We start from the raw sequence: 20,838 nt of genomic DNA, 5'->3' as shown, positions 1-20,838 counted from the left end.
ATCTCTTTGGAAAATGGTCTAGGGCAATCAGGAACTGGGAAGTGGTGCTGCAAATGTATGGGAATTAAAAATAAAATCTTGGTACCTAACTTAATGAAACAAGACTCTTTTAGCCTATATGCACCTAAACCACATTGGGTAATTTTCCCCAGCTCCAAATTGTCTCATGAAATAAGAGAGAGAAGAGGGAAGGGGAGGAAGGAGAGAACACATTCTCATTGTCATGGATGTATGAAACAAACAACAAAAAACTTTGTATAAAGAACTTATTATAACAGTGGAAAGCAATCTCAAACAGGGTAACAATACAGGTTAAATTCATTATAGCCAGTGCCTTTTTTTAATTGTTTACTCCACACACAGTATAAATAGACATAAACTCTTGCAAACTATTTCTTCACACACACACACATTTAAATAAACTTTTAAGATAAGAAAATAATTGTTTTGCAAGGAGTAAAGTACATTCAATGCTTAAACAAAGTATTCGTGCAAAATTAAAAAGAAAAACAATCAGCTATGAAAACAAAGAGGAGGGAAATCATATACAGCAATATCAAACAGTCATTTTATGCTTTGCACAGCTATACACAAAATGGATTTGAAATAGAAGAGCTTAGCTTATATGCTATAAAGTCATGAGGATTAGTTGTCAACCAAGAATCAGGGGCTATTAAAGCCATATAGAAAATCTCACCTACTGCACTTGTAGTACAAAAAATTTATTTTTTCCATAACATAAAGCAAGCTTTTACATAAAAGGAATTTAAGAATACCTTTAAGTCCAGATTTCTCAAAGTAGAGGTTTTTTTCCTTGCTTATACTTAACACCTGATGTTAGTCATCTTTTAATTCTTTTGATCCCAGTCAATGAATTATGGCAGATTATTAAAAACAGTTATACTTACACAAAGTGCATTTACATTTAAATTGACCTTATTTAAATGCAATGTTTATTATTTTGATGCTAATATGCCTATTTTAAATTTCCTTATTAATTCCTTTTATCATCAAATGCATTTTAAAAAGGCAGCCCTGAAGTAGTTTTAAAAATTATGAATATAATAATTCTGAATCTTTTTTTCTACATTTTTTTCCCAAAAATACTAATCAAATATAATGATTCATTAAGAGTAGCTTCAAATAATTAAAAATACAAAACCTGATGCTGCTTGTAAAATGGTCTTAGTAAATATTATTTTTGCTATAAATTTATTTTTGAAGTGACTTTAACAAACAACCTTTTTCCATCCCTCTTCTGAAGAGTCCCTTAAAGAGTTGCTACCACAAGTTGCCTACATGATCTGTGAACACAAAAGTACACACTAATCTATCAGCCTTCTGAAACTGTTTTGATGAATACACAGAATGCCTTGTGATAAAAACTTCCCAAATTTCGAAAATAACATTGAAAATGCAATAATTTTATCAAGCTAATTTTACATATAGCTACCTGTATACTCTAGCTTGTCTCCTCTTAGTTAATGTTCACTGATTGTACAGACACTCAACTCAGACCAACATAGATAAATTATTAAAAATGTATCTTCAAGTGACTGCATACTTCAAAAGGTCACTGTACAAACTACAAAGCTCTACATGAATCACACACATGCACACACACACAAAGGATTAAATATTAACTTGTATTAAAAAATAACTTGTATTTTTCAATATTTTACACTTGGTCTAGAAATATATTTGTCTGCAAAATTGTTACACCTGCTGTAGTAAGTAACAGAAAGGTTTTCAAAAACGTTTAAGAAATTTAGAAGCCAAAATCACATTTCTAAAAGTTTCCTTATATAAACTGGACAATTTTTGATTTGTTTCATGCATTTCCTCACTTGACTTCAACATTTTCTAAATTAAAAGATATCTACTTTCTGCTCTTCCATACATTGCAAGAACTAAATCAAGAATGGATGCTTTCAGAAGTTCAGTGTTGAGTGTGTGTCTAAACAGGTGTGTGTCTAAAAGAAAAATCGGTGTTGACCCAGCTTTAAGCTGGAGCTTGGACTCTAAAATCTAAACACGGTGCTATGAGTCTTAATTACTATTATATCTGTCTGAAACCTTTACATCTCTATCTATAAAGACAATAATATCAAAAATATTAGAGGTGACTTCTATAGAATACATAAATAAATAAATAGTACATTTCTATTAAAATAATCCCCATCCAGCTTGCTGCATTTTTTTTTTTTCCCCATAGTCCTTTATACTCACAGAGATATTTATTCTTCTGGCTTCTTTCCACTTCATGAGGCTGATCTGGACTAAAAATTCCTGAACTGGATCTCAAATACTTTCTAATTCTGCACAAATTCATTCCATACACTTTTTTTTTGTGTGTGTGGTTTGTAGTTTTGAGCTCTTTGTATAAGAAAGTTTGCCCTTCTGTTGCCCAGTAGTTGTGTGAATTCCCTTTTATATTTTCAAAAGTGACCACCGGGTCAGAGTATTTTTCCAAGTATTAAGTATCACACTGAACCAAGCATATGTTGCAAATGGTCTGTATTTCAGTTCAATACAGAGATTAAAGAGAAATTGCATTTGCTCATAAAGGCCAAATCATGCTGCTGGTTTTCCAAGATTAATATCTGAAAGCTCACAACCTTCTTGTTCAGCAATAACGAAGTGATATCTGATTAGAAACATGTGCAAAACTAATCTAGTTGAAGAAACGAGTCACACAAAGGTGTCAAATCATCAGAGAGTGTCAAGTAATCCAGTGCCAAATTCTGGCTAAAACCAAGATAGATCCAACTGTGCTCTGACTTGGCCAGCTCTTGCAGAATAGTTTGAGTGACTGGAAATGCACAACATGCTTCACACACAAGACAGACATATGAAGTCCAAAAAGTGTTTGTGCAGACAGAAAGTATTTCTTTATCCTGCTTTTTCTTAGCTCTGATCTGACATAACAGGATCACTCTCAGAAGTATGACTATATTTAAATCTTCAGTTCTCATTCAGTATTTTGTATATTTTCCACACAAGACTCTAAACTTGCTGCAGAGTCGAGGAAGTGTGAACTCTCCATACCCTGCCAGAGCTGTTCCATCATAAACCTGCCAGGCAACCTCCTCATAAAAAGAAATTCAGAAGACGGTAAATATTTAGCGAGATAGTGAAAGTCTATATTTCAAGACTTAGAGGGGTTTCTTCAAGAAAGTAGGTTAAAGTATGAATTTCAAACTTCCCCAAACACTCAAACAAGAGAGGATGTATCGTTAGAAAACAGGAAGGTTAATGACTTCATCTGGATAAACCTTAGAAACATCTAAAAGTACCCCTTTTTGATGAGGTTTTAACATACAGTTAAATTTGAACAAGCAGGGTTTGGTTAGATATTTTAAAACAAAGAAAAATATGCCATTTAGGTGTCCTGTAGGTGAAGAAAGTAAGAGTAAACATTAATATAGAAATAAATTATTGTAAGTTGCAGATGTTTGAAGGGTCAATAAGCCTATAGCTTGTGCTGGAATTCTGGGTCTTGCTGTCCAGAGTGCAGTTATTTCCCTGTCCTCTATAGTACTTGTTAATTTTTACACTGAAGAATGGATGAATGACCTGGTCAAACATGGTTTACATTGCTTGTCTATGAGTCAAGTTAATCTGTGCAGGTGAAACCTAAAGTGAGATTGTGCAGACAGGAAAAATAATATTTGCTGATGCTGTACAAAAGGCATAAAATATCATTACTAAGTCCTTCTGGACAGTTGACACTACAGCCTGTGACTTTAGCACTATTATCCCTCAGACACCTGATGCACATTGTTTTTATTCATCTCAAAATGGAAAAATACTAACTCCAGATATCCCAGTTCTTTTAAAAGTAAGGGAAATGCTTTAAATTATATGAGGTGGTCTTCCAGAACTGTTGTATCATCACCATGGTTCTGGTCATGTAGTGCTTCCTTCCATAGATCTATCTTCCCCTTTTTCTTTTTTATGCTAGGCTCTCTGCAAAATTCACTCCCACTGCAGAGGGCATCACAGTGAAGGTAGCCTTCTTGGCTCATTCCTTCTCCTGCAAACAGCACGTCACTCTGCAGAGAGCTTGTACAGAAGTCATCTGGCATGTATTTCCATACATAAACTCATCTGTCAGTTGGCTCCTGCCCACACAAATACCCCATTCGTTGCCACATTTTCTGGCTTGGAGATATCCTTCCTGACACTGCAGTAGAACCTTGCTGACTGTTTCTGGTTAAAGATGTTTAACTTCATGAAAGATTTTGATTCACAGTGTTGCATAAATAAACTGTATATAAAACCACTAAATGAAGGACAAGGAAGACAAAGGTTTTCAGTATAACATTGCTGAGGGCTGCAAAATTATCGGGGTCTGTGTTTTGGCTTGTATTACATTGCCTTTCTCCATATTCCAGGTAAAACCTGGTCATTGCCACATTGTTTGCAATAGAAAAATAATACACTTGATTTTCTGTATTGAAGCTAGTCAAGTAAAACGATGTACCCAGTTAAGCCATGACCTTCTGTTTATACCCTGCTACAAGCTTCTATCTAAAAGACACAGCAGTCAGCAAGTTAATTGTTTTAATTACGGAGTACAAGTAGAATACAAAAACAGAAGCCAACTTCACCACTGCAAAGAGCATTACATTTAGATGAGTGAAGAACAATTACAGCAAATTGCTTCCATGATGACATTGTCTAGCAGAAAAATAGGGAGAAAAAAAAATCAAAATACCCCAAATCTTATGCTTTGCCTCAATTCCTCTCCAACAAGAGCCCCATTTTTCCCATTTATTCTCTCAGCTCAAGACTACATGTAACTTATCGATTAGAAAAAAAAAAAAAAGGGCGGGGGGGGAAGGATATGAAAAAATATTTTAGCTAACATGACCATTCTGTATTAAACTAACTGCAGTGGCTACAGAAGCCACAAGATGGCACATTGTTTGTTCCCTGTTTCTCACAGTAGAAACAAGATTATGTTAGGAATCAGAATGATAAACTACTGCAGCTTTATTAGCCCCATTATCTTTTCAACAAGAAGCACTTTCCTCTGTGTGCATCATCTAAGATTTTAGCTGCACTAAGTATTGAAGATTCAGGAGAAAAGAAAAAATCAGAATTACCATGTTTGCATCCAAGAGCATTGCTCCGATCTCCAAAGAGTATACACATACCCTGGTAGTGAAATATTACTGCTTTTACCTAAAAGCCTGCAGCAGTGTGATCACAGACATACTTCAGTTAATATAATATGTCTTCAGTAAACAAAACAGATTTTTAAAACTATCTGAATTATCAAAACAGCAGGACAGCATGCAAATTCCAGTGCACAGAGCATATAGTTTTCTTCTGCTTCCTCAAATTCTTTTATCAAATGCCTTCATGCATCAGGCAACATTTAGGAACCCTACACATCCCCATCATTACTGCAGCACCGCTGATGTCCACACCATTATGTGAACACATTTTCTTCCCTGTGGAAATCAGATGAAATGATATGAACAATTCCACAGAAGCTCTACATGAGGAAAGACGGCCATGCCCATTCCCACAATGTCGGTCTCAAATCCTACTCAGTGTTCAAGGTTACCACAAAGAATTGTATTTCATGAAAACTTTAAGGGTTTGATTCAGAGTTTTAGTTTGTACTGGAATGAAACAGATACCTCTGAACCTTGGGGGAAGGAGAAATTAAAATTAGGAGAGTGAATGCTTTTTGGCTGAGAACATCTCTGTGATTCCGTCTGCCATCCTTAGTATGAACTCCTCATTCAGCCTTTCTGGACAGACTTTCCAGTATCATATGTTATTTTATATCACATGTGTCCTGTTAATCACTGAAAACTGGGTTCTGAAGACAGGTATCAGAAGCTTGAAAGCAAATACCATCTTTTCTTCTACCACAGTTTGTACTAGGCTGGGATGCCTGCAAAGATAGGCTTTTAGACAAATAATCACGGACTATAAAACTCTAACTGTCTCTTCCAAGTGTTTTGCAGTCTAATTTTACTTTCAACACAAAGAATGTAATTACGAAATGTATCTCTAAACCCCTTTCAAGTGAGCTAGTAAAGCAACACTCCAACTCCCTTAATAAAACTCTTTGAGCTGCAATGTTTCTAGGTTTCAAATATTAAAGCTACATTTTATGTGGTGCTTATCTACCACAGTGACAGGATTCTAAAAGACGGTTTCCAATTCAAACCACAGCAGTCCCATCTACTGTTTATTGATGTTCCTAAGCTTGTGTAAAATTATATCATGTTTTCTTTCCAGTCTGGGAATATTTCTCTGCTTTGGATTTTATTAAACCTAGTAATCTAAAAAACTAAAGTTGTTTTATAGAAGCTAGACTGCAGTCAAATACTATAGGAGAGCTTCATGAGGTGAAATGATGTTCACTAGCCCTACCCCTTTTGGTCTCTTGAGCAAAACTCTTGCACCATAAAAGGACAAGGGCACAGCTAAAAGTTCTTACCTTTATTATATTGTTTTCTAGTACCAGTTCTTAAAAGTCATCAACAACTTGTATGTGATGAAGTACAGGAACATAAACATATTTAGAAAATCATTTGGTGCATATTAGCCACAATTATTAAATGTTTTGCATTATTCATCACAGTGCTAGCCAAGGTCTCTTGTAATTTTGGCTTACATGCATCTAATGTTGCAGTTGTTGCAGGGAGTTGCAGTTTCTGCCTTCAGAAGACAGCTGCTTTGTATGTGTGAAACAAAATAAATATCTTCATTGTCTCTGTTTCTTTGCTTTTTACGTGTCCTAATTTGGCACTTCAAAAAACAAACAAGAAGGGAAAATGAAGACAATGAAAGCAGAAGACTTGGAGAAGAAGGGGAAGAAAAACTGTATTTCTTCCCACAAAGTTTGTTGTGTATATGAAGGACTAATGCAGCAGAACAATTATACATGGTAGTTTCCTCTCCCTATCTAATTATAGTAAAATTACATAGAGACATTGAACACATTTTTATTCCATTTAGGTATGTAATATGGGACATTCAAAAAACTGTAAAATCTAGAAAGAATACTCAAACTAAGAAAACTCAAACTAAGTAGCCTCAAAACAACATTTGGTGGCACAACACGTTGCATGCAACTATGTGCAAGTTACGTAAAAAAAAACTTTTTTTTTTTTTTTTCCCCTGTTAAAATTACACTTTGCAAGATTTTTATGGCAAGTACTCAGCTTAAACTGATGCTAAATACATAAAGATCTCTGTGGTGAATACTGACCCCTCAGGGGAGCTAAAGACTGGAAAAAATGAACATAAAGAAATGTTCATTATACATTGTGTTCATTATACATAATGTATATACATTATACAGCATTTGGCCTTCAAGTCAAAATTGCTGCTGTCATGATAGCATATATGAAACAAAACAAAGCAAAAAAACTTTAGTTCACCAGTAAAAGGGTTTAGGAGAGACCGTAGTTGATCAATGAAGGACTTCCCTGAATCCTTAGCATTCAGAGCACTTCAAGCACCAGATTTTGAACATGCCCTGTCATAAAGTCCTATAGAGATAGTATGAAGCATAATTAAAAGCAATTTCATTTGACTGAGAATAACAGTCATTTCTCTTGCTTTGAGAAAAGGGAAAGAAAAAAAAAGTGTGTGTGGGGGGGGGAGGGGAGGGTGTCTAAAAGGTTGTCTCAGGAGTCCCTGCTGCTGCTAGCCCACAAAGCATGACAAGCAGCAGAAAGCAGCAGTCTGAATCTTGGTAACGCAGACTGTACTTCACTGCAAGAAGGCAATTTGTTTCAGAGTTCTTTAACCAAGGTTCCAAAGCAACAAATCCAATCTCCTACTCCTACACATTCATACCCCAAACAATTAATTTCTATTTAAGTAGAAACCTTTAAAAAAGACTGCTCTGCATACCTCCTCTAAGGTCTGATGAGCCTGCTTGTATCTTTCAGTTTCTTTTTTCACCTGACACTTTTCTCATTGTTTTTTTTTTTTTTTACTTATAAGCTCTTAAAATGTACTGAAAACTGAATAAAATTATGGGTTTTGATCAAACTTTGTAAACTTTTTCATTTTCCATTCTCAAGTATTGTAAGGCATGAAAAAATTCAAGGTCTCTTAAAAATGAAAAAAAAAAAAAAAAGTGTCAAAGATGCCATCTCCTAATCAAATGCAAAAATGTAAAAAAGCTGTTTTGGTTGAACCAAGTGTTTATCTCACAAATATCCCATGTCCCACAGTAGCCAGGAGGGGAAAAAGGACAATTCCTACCCAGTTTCTGTAGCCAGGTGTATTGAGTCCTGCACTTGGACTTCATCTTCCACTCTGTACCCACTTCTGCACCAAAAATTTACACCACTTTAGACACCTGCACTAAATGCTGGAAATGTGGTCTTCCTCCACCCCACATAGCATGGGAATAGCCATATTTACTTTGGTGCTGTTTAACCCACCCCATTCCACAACCTAGCACCCTAATCTTATCTACATGGCACAGCTGCTCCATCCAGGTAGGCAATCCTGTCACCAGTCCCTCTCCAGCAGCTAACTTGGATGAGATGGAGTGTGTGTAGTTGTAGACTTCGTAGCTTTTGCTGTAGAGACTTTCTTGATTGGTTTTAAAAAAGCTTAGAAACCTTCTGGATTATAGCCTGCTGGGACTATCGCCATGCACCATCCTCAAGATGGACTATATACTGCATCTCCCCAACATTTCTCCCAGAGATGATCCATGCCCTTCTCACCTACCCTCCCCAACCCTATTTCGTCTTGCCTCAAGGCTAGCACATGAAGGGGTAACTCCTGGCTGTCCCAAAGGAGATCTTCCTCTTTTCTGCTGCAAACGTCCCTGTTTGCCTGCATGCACCCCATTACATGGAAACATGATGTTCATCCCATCTACCTCCACACTGCCACTGAAATGCACATTCTGCCTTGTGTCCCAGTTGCTCCATTTCCATGCTCCAGTGTCCCATCTGGATGCCAAGTGGTAGGACCTCTCATCAGCACGAGGTGGTCAGGGAGGCAACTGGACCCAAGGGACATTTGTACAAAAATCTGGGGAACAAGTGTATATGTAATACAGATCACAGCTTTGCCTCACTCGTGTCCTCTCCATGATTGAAGAGACACAGACATTCTGCCAACACTCTCACACATCTTAACATGCTTTGTTTTCCCTTTCACCTTCTCTAAAGTTTCTCCAATAGGTTTTGGCAGCACTTTTCATTTCTGGCTATTTTGGCCTTTGTTTTGTGCTCTATTCTTTTCTTAATAATTTCTAACATAAGAGAAGGGTTTAGGGCTGTTAGTGGTGTTGGGTTGTTTTTTTGTTTGTTGGTTTGGTTTATCACTACTGAGGTGATCCTATCTGGGAACTATTGTACTGTAAAATCTGTGTCCTAAGTACCGAGGCCCACCATGTTAAAAATGCTTGCCCTCTCTCTACCACCATATGCACCACTTTATAATCATTCACACTAAATTTCATAAGCCATTTTATTTCTGTCTTTTAAGATTCTTTTGCAATTCATCATTCAGACTGTCTTTACTACCTAAGCTTGCAATTTATCATAACCTAATAAGCTTAATTCTTGACTATTCACTCCAAACTCAAATTAGGTAATATATAAACCCAATCTATCTTGCATTTTTCCTTCTCCTAAGTCTCCACTACGTAAACCTCTAACCACCTAAAATAAATGTTAATACCAAGCTACTACAGAGATCCTGCAAATCATTTAATACATATGAAAATTCACACAGTGTCATAAAGCTTTTCATCTCATTAATAGGAATGGCAGATCTACCTGTATTCCAGTATATATATTTTAAGTATGAAAGTATTTTAGATCAATTTTAAATTTCACGGAGTTGCCTCCTTCAAGAACTATTACTTGTTCTGGGAATTTTTACCTCTGCTAGCAAACACTAATAATGGAAAGATAAAATTTTATATGTTTGTTTTAATCAAAATCATGCGTTTTATGAAATATTTAAACAGAATTGTTTTACTCTATGGTTTATTTCAAGAGAAGGAGACAGATTTTAAAATATAGCTAGAATGTATTGTGTTTTTTTTTTTTAAAAAAAAAAAGAAAAGAAAGTGAAAGTTCAAGAAAATAAAAAAGTCCTGAAGGTTTTGTGTGTTTTTTTTTTTTTTTTTTTTTTTTTTTTTTAATTTCCTTCTTAACACCATTAAATGAATACAACACAGTTAATTCTGTGATTATTCTAAATATGAACAGAACAAGAATCCTTTAAAAACAATCCTCTATTACAGTCTGCACTGTATGTAATTTTAAAAAGAGAAGCTTCTTAAAAGAATAGAATTGTGAATGATTCACTATCCCATTCACTATTATCACTCAAGAACCAGAACTATAACATAATCCACTCCTCATTAAAACTGTTTTATACTGTTTTGCATGGTTAAGTTTTGCCTTCTGAAATTTACTAGGATTTTTGCTTGAAGGTTAACTTAGAACATGATACCACTATATCCAGAAATTATAATTGTCCATCTATGAGTAATAACACTGAAGAGAATACATTTGTTAAGTATGAGAAACACCGTAATAGGAGAAACTAAGTACTATAGTACTACATCAATATCCTAAAAACGGTTATACATAGTATTATATAGTTTTTTATGTTCATCTCTAACACCGCCGTAATAAATGTTAGTGTTGTATTTAAGATTATTTTTGAAATTCTGCTGCTTTGAAATCAGCAGAAGACTTCAAGCTCAAACAACCTCTTAGTGAGTCATACTGAGATACCATTTTTATTCCACTTTCATTTTTTCTGAATATATATTTATTTCACTCAGTTTACTGTGGGACTCCCAACTGTGAAACATGGTGAGAACTTCCACACACTTCTGAACATTACGGTGACTATCAGCATTCTTTTATTATTACTAAATCTACAACAAACTTTTTTTTTTTCCTTTCAATTTGCTTTTAATTAAATATGGAAAAGAAATAATGCAATCCAGAGTGAACGAGACTTCATTTGTAACCTCTGAAATATAATACTGCATTACATTCATTATATGCACTGCAAAATTACTATAGCCATAATTACATCCAAAATGAATTATTCCTTACTTCAGAACTCACATCTGAGATGTTACAAAGAAGACCCATAACTTTCAATAAAACCTACCATATGCCATTTGCTGACACTTCACATAGCATCAGTAAGAACTTAGCCATTTAAAATAACACATACTTACTTGGTTGTGCACTTATCAAAATTCTGAAAACATATTCATAACAAGTTTCCAAACCATTAGTCCAAATTAGGAATGATATATGACATGCATATCTAACATCTTCTAGACACAATCACATACAGTTGATTATGTTTAATCATATTACTAACAACAATCGAGATAATCTTTGAATGACATATTACCTGAAAACAATTCAATCGAGTTTTGTTCTTCTTCAGTAAGCGCTCTTCCAAACTTTGTCTCCATTTAAAAATAGTAAGAAGAGATGGCCACTTCAGCTGGCTCGATGCTTGGGTTTTTCCTTTCTGCCCGTCCAAGGAACACCTTTTTTGGTAATGTGGGCACAAAACCTCTTGAGCTGCTTTTACACTAGGTACACTTCCCCTGTGGTTTATCAGGGTTGAGTTATTTACCGCTAGAAAGTTCATTTTGAACCCCAGCTGATAACTGTTTTTTCACTTTTATTTAAAAAAAAAAATAATAATAATATTAAAAAACCACCTTTCCCTTATACATCTGTTTTCAAAACCTTACAGAAGTTTTCGTTTCCCATATACAATAGTATTCCGTACTCTAAGAACCCTATAGGAAGTTATACAAGCATAACTTTTGCTGTAATTTATGGAATCTTCTGCTATTAATAGCACAATCCCAAACTGATTTTGTCATGCACGCACCACAAAAATAGTTTATTGTTTTTATCTGACCTATCCCACAGCCTCAGAGACGATCCAAATCCATTGTTAATAACTCTCATACGAGATGGGGAATCTGTACTCAAGTTGTGAGTCCTGTGCTGTTCCTCTTCTATTGTACTAATGTTACCGTTTTCAATTTTAGAGTTGCCAAAAGCAGATCACAGCATCAGCGCAATCATGCAGCATGAAAAACAACTCCATTGACACATATACTATGTGGCCAATAGAAATGTAGTAGCCTTATGAAAAAGCTGTGAAAAACACAGAAAAAATAAAAAGCTTCCTGAATGTAGTTTGCAGAGCCACATAATTAAATGCCAGAGGGCTATGAATTGTACTGGATGAGCTGAACTAGTTTTTTGGGTATTTTGTTTGGTCGTTTTTTTAAATCAATCATGCAAGTCTGAGCCCATGCAAGGACACACATCTCTCCCCACACCAAAACAATAATAGGAAAATAATGCCTGAAGCAGAAGCTATAGTTAGCAAAGCTGCAATTGTGAAACGCTTTCTGAGCCCTCCCTGCTGCTCTGCCCCCTCCTCAAACACACTGGAAATAGAAAGAATTGTCTGCAAATTTTTCAGCCTCTGACAATTTTCTATAAACCAAGCATTTTTGTCTTTAATCTGAAGATGTTATTGCTACTAGTATAGATTTATCTTTGCTTTGGTAACATTGAGAGACAAGTTTTCTATGAGTATTAATGCTAAACATAAAATCAATGCACAGAAAACCTTCCCCTCATTCTTTTCTAGAAGCATGACTCAAAAGTCCAATCATCTCCACTATTATTGCACAATGATTTCAATAATTATGGGGATATTTATCAGCAAATCTGGATAACTCTAAAAGTTCCTGACACTTTTCATGTAAACAGTGGGAAAGCTGGAAGAATGAGAACATGTTACTGGTTCCAGTGAAGGCTGCAGTGGACTAAAAATTACATTTTTTAACACCAAGTAGACAATATGGAAGAAAGAAAACTGGGGTAAAACTGCAATGAGAACATGCACTCAATATATTTAAGAGTTAAATCAGGAGATAGAGGGCTATCAGAAATCCAGCTCTGCCATTTCTTGAACTTTTTTTCTATTATTAGAAGTGAAGAACCAGAAAAGGAAACAATTTTGCAATACCTTTATGAAATATTTAAGGTGTATGAAAAACAGAGAGGTTCCTGCATTTTGCAATACAAGGTAAGACTTCTGGGGCAGGGGACACCAGATTTGGGACCATCAGGTCTGAATGTCATTTACTTTGCAGCACCACCACTAACTCCCCAAACTATTAGTAAGGAAATGTAAGCAAGCCAAAAAGATTCTACCTATCACTAAAAGCAAAGCATAATTTTCAGCTGGAAGCTCTCTGCTGCATCTAGACAGATGAAATGAAATCATGACTGTCAAGTAGCACAAGCTGACTTCATCATTATTATCAGAAGGAAAGCAAAACAGTCCAAGGGAAAACCAATTTTGTTGCTCAGCTGATTTTTGTCATGACTTGCACAGCACTGGGCTTGATTAAAGTATTTTAACATCCTTATTATTTTCCACACTTGTATAATTGATTTCTTGTTACAATCTCTAACATAATCTTCTGCTGAGTTTTACCAGTACATTCACATGCTAGTTGCAAAATACTGTGTTAAGAGAATTCGGTGATTTCTCCAGCTTTTGGCTAAGAAATCATATTTTCACTTTAAAGCACGGAGAACAAGGACAACATCATCAGAGGATTATTTTGATCAGAATCAGACTTGAAAAGGTTGCCTCCTATTTTTTCCCTTCCAAACAGTAAGTGAAGTAAATGAAATGAAAGAAAAAAAAATCTTCAGACTTTCACGAACATTCTTTAAGCTTTTACACAAAGTTTATCATGATATTTTATAGGACCAGTGGATGGGGACAACATAAGAAAAAAAAGGGGGGGTTAGAAGGGAAGGGGCAGTCTTTCCTTGCAAAAGAAAATAATTCAACTGTAAACTGAGTCTTCAAATGAAAACTGCAAGAAAACTGTGAAGTTACTTGAAGTCCAGGACAAAGAAAAGTGAATGATCAGAGATCTTGAAAATGTGATATACAGAGGATTTTTTTTTCTTTAGTTTATAGAGGGAAAGAGTCATAAAGAGGCATAGTTGTCTTTAAAAGTGAAAAAATCACTACTTACTATGTACTTAATATGAGAAGGCAAAGTTCTTAAATTTCAAGAAGACATCTTGAAGGGAAACAGTCATACGTGCAATGTGTGCTGGACTAAATTGCCTGAAATAACCATAGATTTTATTTTATTTTATTTTATTTTATTTATTTTATTTTATTTTATTTTGTCTTTAGAAAGACATCTATCTGGAAGAGATCTTTTTGTCTTGAATCAGAGGGATGCCTAAGTGACCTCTTTTGCTATTCTGTCTTATTTATTTTAACTTCTATTTACTAGTGACTTCACAGAATCACAGAACTGTAGGGGTTGGAAGGGACCTCGAAAGATTTTGCTATTAGTTATTTGGAATGAACCTTACCAATTTTGCATATATATTCACTGACTTTAAAAGGGTAATAAAAATAAGACACCCCCCATGGTCAGGAGAAAATTTTTTAACCTAAAAATAACAAATATTTATTTAATGAAACAGCTGAAAAATTTAGTCTCCCACTCCTTCAGTGGGAGGTTAAACAGCAAAGTCTTAAGATAGTTGACAAAAGCAGTGGGGAACCCAAGATCACACTCCTTTTCTGAAATAGGTGTTACTATTTACATTTATAATTAGCTGGAAAAACAGAAAGACACCAATGTTCAGTATGCCTAACTACATGTATTCAATATGTATTTGAAAATTCAAATTACTATTATTAAAAAAAAAAAATACATCTGGCAGTACCACATCCCTTCCCTGGCAACGGCTGAGACAATGCATACATGCTGCAAAAACCACATTAAAGGCAAACAAGACCATCCAACATAATCCCAGCTGTTGGGTGCACTGGGAGATGCTGGCAGAGCACAATAGAATATTTTCCAAAATCCAGGTCTTGGTGTACACCATTGCATATGCTGCAGGTAAGACTGTACATCAAAGTGTTAGCTACAGCATGTTAAGAACATAAAATACAAGATCTGGAATGTAATTCAGCTGGCTATGTATGCAAGTCCAGTAGCAGACGCCCCAGAGAATCCTGCCAAGCCTAGAGCTCTAGAAAAGCTCAGATTTTCTAAAGGTCCTGTGTCATATCTGCCACCTCATACAGATGTCTCACACTCTCACACTCTATAAGGTACCTGAAATGCACAGGAGACTGATGCCTAGGCACCTAAATCCTGCCAATTATGTTCTGAGACCCTTTAAGCAGTTTATGTCTGCTAGTGTATTACAGACACAGAACTGTGTTCCAGTCATTCGTTTGCCCAGCAGCTTTTGCAACAAGCTGACATATACCTTAGCGAGTTGCTGAGTCCCTGCTGAAGCAGAACGTGCTGAAATGTTAGTAGCAGAAATCACTTTTATGCAGGTTAGTGTCACCAGAAATTTAAAATGCCAAGTGAAATGAAAATAACCAAGGACAAAGAGATGAGGGGGGAAGGACAGATAAAAGAGAAACACCTCTTGTGTCTAATGAGCAAAGTAATAAATTCACCTTCCAACACTAACTGGAAACCAGTTCCTACCAGTTCTTCAAGAGAGCATGAAGATCAAAGAAATGTAAATAAAATCCAGCTACAGTAAGTATGCTAATTTTTGCCTAATTTAGGAGAAGAGTAATCAATAAAAGGGATAGAGAGATATAAAGTAGAAAAAGCCATTGGAGAGCTGAATAAGAAGGGATATTTTCTGCACCATTCTGGAAAATGTCGTATGGTAATATGGTCATATGTAAATCATAAAAAGAAAAGGTGGGTGTGTGCAATAATGAATACAACATAACATTGTTTATAACCATAGTGATTTTTTTATATGAAAAACTGGATACTGGGACAATACTATCATACATGTTCTCAGTTCATGTCTAATATGCACACACTACAGGTATTCTTTTAATTAAAATATAAATAATAAATTGTGGTTGTAACCATCACCTTCTTTCCTTAATTTGCCAAGAGAAAACAGACACACAAAAAGGCAGAAGAGCCTCATATAATAGGGTGGACATGGATGCTCTTCAAATTTGTCCAGTTGTTGTCCCTTCCTCAGGCCTCAGAGAGGAGTTCCTTTCTTCACTTTTCAGGCTCTACCTTTCTGCTTCCAGAGGATTCAAGATAACATTTTCTGAAGTCAGTAACATTTCTGGAACACATTTCAAAGTTCCTTCAGAGCTTTTCCATACCCACACATAGACTTTAATCATGTCACCCACCATTTCATCTTGCCAGTGATCACAGCCAAGATGACAGTCAAGTTTTTCCCTTGCTTCACTTTATTCCACAGATGCTTCCTAAACAACTGTAGATTAAGTATTCACAAAGAACCACACAAAATGAGTGGTCTTTCTCAAATGTTATTTTAAAGAATATTAACTGAACAGCACAAAATTAAGATTATGTTTTTATATAATAGCTACATTTTTCATCTGCCAGTAAAAGAAAACACTTTTCTTCTTTTTTTTTTCCCCCCTCTTTCTGAAAAGTAAACATACTGTAAGCTGCATGCTGGCTGATATGCTTACCACTATTATTTCATGTCAATTTACGTATCACCATGGTAATGAAATGAAAATGCTTAGTAGATACGGCACTTGAAGGCTACTCCAACCTTGAGTTATCCTTACTATTTTTCAGAAAGCAGATAGAAATTATTCTGTCAGATATTATCAGTAGCCAAACTGGGATTTCACAACCTCCTGAATACTTCACTACAACCTAAATGAAGATTGCACCAGAGAAGATAAGTGTTTCAAAGGTACATCTGTAGATCATGACTGAGGGCCTCATCCCCACAAGATTTTAATTACATGATTATTTCAAGTGCATTATATTAGTCTTTAGAAATTTTTATAGTACTCATCACTGTCATAATTAAGCATCTGTATTACAATATAACTTAACTAATCCATCTATATTCAATTCACAAATTATTTGCAATCTAAGTGTTTTTATTCTTGACAACCCTTTTGTTTGTAATGGTTTAAAATGTTTAAAAAGGTAGTAAAGCAGACAGTTTTATCCTTTGGAATTTCCCACAACTCTTTTCATTGGAATCAGCTGTGAAATATAATCAACACCATTTTGATAACTGACATTTTTGTGCTTTGTGAAATCAGAATATTAACACGTTGCTCTTCATGTCAAATCAAGCTTCAAAGTTCCTTTGATTTCCTAGGTACATCAGCCTCCTAAAAAAGCAATCCTATACAGACCTTCTAATTTGAACTGAGATGCCAACTCTAAGTATTCAAATCTTGCATCTTCTGCCTTACTTCCTTCATCTGTTTACAAGAGACTGTGGATAATACAGCAACATTCCTAACATTGCGTTTAAGGTAGCCCATTTTCTCTATCAAGCTATGTGCACAGGTTTTCAAGTATGTTCACATCTATACATCCAGACAGGAAAAGTAAGAACCAGGGGAGAAGTGCCAGACTTCCTTTATTTCCTCTTGCTGATGGGGGAGTAAAAGTAAAATGGAAAGTGCAGGAGGACTACAGTTAACACAGTTGCTTTGCAAAATCAAGACTATGCTAATTATCACAATGGGTATCTTCAAAACAAGGTATTTGATAAAAGACTACAAATCATAATCACAAACCGCCCTTTGATTTCATGTCATTCTTCAGACAAGCAGAATGAGTAAAGGAAAAGCTGGAATCAAATATTTGTGTTCTGAAATGCCTATAATCCTGTGCTAGTAATCACACAATAATCTTTCATTTAAAAAAAAGTTTACTCTAGCTTGAAACAGGGTCTCTCATTAAAGGATAAATGAAAAGGTCTAGGAAAGGATGTCAAATTTTTCTTTTTAAGTTATTATCTTGTATTTCCATTATAGAATGGAAATACTACACTGTAGTATGCTCTCTGCAGCCTCAGGACTTTGAAACACAGAAATATTTGAAAACTACTTTCTAATTTATAAAAACAGGCTATAATATACAGAGTCTTTCATTTGCAGTAGCATATGGCTCCTGTAAAGCTGACAGGCAGAACTCAGTTGCAGTTGCGATACTGGAACATTTTGGAGCACATTTTTCCTCTAGGATAAACACTTAAAATGCCAGTGTCAAGCAGGTACCAGAACCTGCAGCCCTACTGCCAATGGGGAATGCAGGCATGATAGTTCCCTGGTAGAAGTGACACATATGAGAGAAGTTGTGAATTACTGAACGAGGCCCACACAGCCATCTCAAACTGAATGAGCCTTAAGAACTGTTTGTCCTTTACTCTTTTATGAGGATTACAGATTAAAATCTTATTAGTATGATAGTCAGAGTTGTAGAAACGCTTATACAATGGAACAGCTGCATTTTTGCTCAGAGCTTCATTTACATTCTTCTGGATAAATGGTAGCTTCAACTTTTATTTTCTTGGGTTGAAAAATGTGTGCATATGTGTTGGGTTTTCTATTAGCTTTTGGCCCCAAAGGCTTTGTTCCTTTTCTGCCTGATTATAGAAAAATATCAAAGAAATTTTTCAAGCTTTGAATTTCTGAACATCTCTTGTATCATGAATTATTTTACCATGCAAGAATGGAAGAGAAAACGTTTGATGCAGCATTTGTTCTGGTAAGCTCCCAAGTCTGGAGGGACACTCTCAACCTTGCCAATAAGGCATTACTTAAGCAACTTACACTACCACCAGGAAGCGTGGCCCATCTACAGCTCTCCAAATCAACTTCATATTATGACCATGTCAATAAAGCTTAATCATCACTCTTGATGGAGCCATGAACTGGGCAGAAAATTCACTAGGAAAACAATCCAGCCTGTAATAGCATGATGTGCAATATTTAAAAAAATGTGATATTCAAAGTTGAATATCAGTAATAAAACCAGACTGGCAGTGTCAGTTTCAGTCAATACTGAAGTTAGAGGAGTTACTTTACACCCTTTCCTTGAGGAGAATTTCTCTCTGAACCATAGCTGAGATTTTTATCCAAATGTGATGGATTTTATGCATTTTGCTGTTTCTCAGAAGTTTTTCTAACTATTAACATAAAATGCAAACTGTTTTTCATATGCCTGAATCCTCCCTCTTTTATTTTCATTTGACACTTCAGAGAGGAGTCCAAATCAAGCTTGCAGAATCACTGCACTATATAGTGTATCAAAATGAAACAATTCCTAACTTCAAGAGAGTGAACAGTAAAAATATCTACATGCGCATGAAAAGGAGAAATAAAGAAAAACATGAGATATCTTGCAAAAGCAGGTCAGTGGCAGAATCTGAGAACTCTCTAAGTCTCTTGGCTTCCAATGCAATTCTCCATTAGGGACCAAGGTGACCTTGCAAAGCTAGAATTAAGACTTTCAATTATAACAATCTTGTATGCACTGATGAATAAGCTCAATTACACAGCATGAAATATTTTTGTCTACCAAGAGGCAATAGTGTGTTTTCTTCCTCATTTGGGCAGCATTCAGCTTTCAGATAGGCATGATTTCTTCTTTTCCAAGGAGAGATTGCAGGGCAGTTCTAAGGGTAATATTTGGCCTTTGCTGCCATGTATTCTTCAGGATCAGCCACCCCAGGGCAGCTGCCCTTGTCCTCCAGGAGCTCAGAGAGCTGCAGAGAAATTAAAATTCTCAGTATACAGAGGGATATTTTCTGCATTTTTAAAAGATGAACAAAGTGTTCCCTCATAGTTCTTTACTTTAAGGTCCAGTAATAATATAACCACATCTTTCCTCCTTGAAAAAACAGGAAAATACATTGACTCTACTGGCGATGAGATCACCAACAAGGAAGGTGACAAGTAAATCCAAAATTAATTGTACATTCTGTATTGCTCAGCGCCAGTTTGAGGCCATATTACTGTTCACTTTAGCAGGATTGGCACTCAATGACAGTATTAAAAAATAAGAACACTTTTTATGTAATCTCTGATATAAACACTACGTAGCTATTTAAAGTTAAAAAGAGAATTCATTAGCCTGTGGGATGCAGAATTCAAAGTTGAATAATAAAAATCTAAGCAGATCATATTCACAGAAATGACAGGTTTTTCCATGACATTTATATAATGAAATGCTCTTATGTCAGAATGGGCTGTTCTTACAGCTTGTCCCAAAGCACTTACAGACAGCATATCTGTGCTGGTGCAATTGGTGCTCCTGCTAGGAGACAGCTGAGGGATTAAGTAACTAATAGCAACTTTTTTTCTCCTTCTTCTTTTGGTAGTAACTGTTAAGATTAGTCAAATTAAGTGAAATGTGGTAATTCTAGGAAAGAGTTTTAAATAAAAATTCCAGGTTTGTATGCATGTGCACATTGCTTTTATGGAAGATTGTCTTCATGTGCAATCAAATGTGAAATGTAAACAAGCAGAATTTCAGAAGTAGGTGAACCTGTATGTAGAGGTCATCTTAAACAAAACACAGTGGAAATGCTTATCCAGTTAAGAATTCTCTGTGATCTCAGCACTAAATTACTCTAAGAACTGCAAGCATCAGCTTTATTGCAGTTTTCTGATTTTTTTTTTTTTCTGTCAGTGTAGGAAGTTCAACAAACACCAACAACAAAAAATAATTTTCTAAAGTTTTTCACATACTTCATATCCTACAAGACAAACAAATAGATCTATATCTAAGTTTTACATCTTAGATATCACAGAAATCCCAAAGGAGGTATTTTTCACATACATACAATAGAAAACTTTAAAAAAACAAAACAAAACAAAACAAAAAAATCACCTCTGCAAATGACATCATCTACATGGAGGAACCAAGGAGAAACATAACTAACAAGGTATGTTGAATAATTCAAGACATCTTTCATA

At 35.4% G+C, this 20,838-nt stretch overlaps 1 protein-coding gene across 29 annotated transcripts in view; it reads right to left on the bottom strand.

Moving 5' to 3' along the window:
• The window catches only part of DLG2 (discs large MAGUK scaffold protein 2), a 1,031,289-nt gene that overhangs the window by 465,965 nt on the left and 544,486 nt on the right, over positions 1-20,838 (bottom strand). The gene's annotated exons all lie outside the window — the stretch shown is intronic.

The sequence above is a fragment of the Anas platyrhynchos genome, chromosome 1 (genome assembly GCF_047663525.1).
Source record: "Anas platyrhynchos isolate ZD024472 breed Pekin duck chromosome 1, IASCAAS_PekinDuck_T2T, whole genome shotgun sequence".
Classification (NCBI taxonomy): Eukaryota; Metazoa; Chordata; class Aves; order Anseriformes; family Anatidae; genus Anas; species Anas platyrhynchos.
This window is presented reverse-complemented; position numbering and strand designations above follow the sequence as displayed.